Genomic DNA, 1,270 nt, shown 5'->3' with positions numbered 1-1,270 from the left:
GCCCGCCACCGATTGGTTTTGATCTAATAAAAGCGTTCCTACCATCTCTGGTCGGAACTCTGTTTTGCATGTATTAGCTCTAGAATTACCACAGTTATCCAAGTAAATGTGGGTACGATCTAAGGAACCATAACTGATTTAATGAGCCATTCGCGGTTTCACCTTAATACGGCATGTACTGAGACATGCATGGCTTAATCTTTGAGACAAGCATATGACTACTGGCAGGATCAACCAGGGAGCTTCGAGTAAATTTTCATCATACGAAGCAAAAATATGTATGTATATATATATCTTAGTCGCCGACTCTCTCCCCTTAAGAGTCGGATCGACGATACTTTTTCTCGTCTTTAAGACAGTTCTCTTTCTCCTCTCTCTTCTCTCTACTCTCTTCTCTCTTCTCTCTTCTCTTTCGAGTTGGTAAATTTCGCTCCACTATTAGATTACCAACTCCGCACGAATTACCACATGGGTATATCCGCGCATATACATCAGGAGGACCTCCAAAAATTTCAAACTCTCCCGTGTATCTCTCCGAGATCTTTTTAGAAGAAAAAGAATCTCGGATGTCACATCGACTTTCAGGTTTGTAAGCACGTATGCTCGAGCGCTCTCCATCGTGTAAGCACGGACATAACGCACGAAGTCCGAAGACCGCGTACGTTAACATGCTGGACATATCGAGAAAGCGCGAACCATGCTAGGCGTACCCATGTCGAGGCCCTCGCGTTAAAGATCATACTCTTCTTTTCGTTCTCTCTTCTTTGCCCAGAAATAATATATATTTCTTATAATATATACCTCTTAGTTTATGTATTTCTCTCTTAGGACACCTCAATTTTATATGTATATATTATATTTCATTCGAACAATTTTTGTTCGTCGCCCCTTTTTGTGTGTAGTATTTCGTTTGGTCTTTGCCATTAAATTTTTGTATACGAAAAATATATTTTCGCTCGGATAGAAAACCCCTTTTGGGTTTCTGAGAGTTGATGTGAGAGTCGTACAAGTATAACGAATATACGTTGTATCCAACCCAACATTCTGGGCTTACCACATAAGGGCCATTCGGTCTGAGACACCGACCCGTGGTCATGCTGTGTAGAGAAAAATTCGCAACGGAACGCGGTACAGAACAGTCGAGGAATGGACCTCGAGGAGCTGAACGACTGCTTCTCGACCGAGATCGTAGAATAGCCGCTCGCCCGCCGCTGCGCCGACCGGTCCGCTCGAACCGACGTGCTCTCTTATAGTAACCAAACGGGCGGCC

At 43.6% G+C, this 1,270-nt stretch overlaps 1 non-coding gene across 1 annotated transcript in view; it reads right to left on the bottom strand.

The window, feature by feature from the left end:
- The window catches only part of LOC143176835 (small subunit ribosomal RNA), a 1,921-nt gene extending 1,680 nt beyond the window's left edge, over positions 1–241 (bottom strand). The window contains exon 1 of the ribosomal RNA XR_013001341.1: positions 1–241. This exon is cut by the window's left edge and continues 1,680 nt beyond it. This is a non-coding gene — a ribosomal RNA (small subunit ribosomal RNA).
- Between the last annotated feature and the right edge of the window lie 1,029 nt (positions 242–1,270).

The sequence above is a fragment of the Nomia melanderi genome, unplaced genomic scaffold (assembly GCF_051020985.1).
Source record: "Nomia melanderi isolate GNS246 unplaced genomic scaffold, iyNomMela1 scaffold0901, whole genome shotgun sequence".
In the NCBI taxonomy this organism is placed as follows: Eukaryota; Metazoa; Arthropoda; class Insecta; order Hymenoptera; family Halictidae; genus Nomia; species Nomia melanderi.
This window is presented reverse-complemented; position numbering and strand designations above follow the sequence as displayed.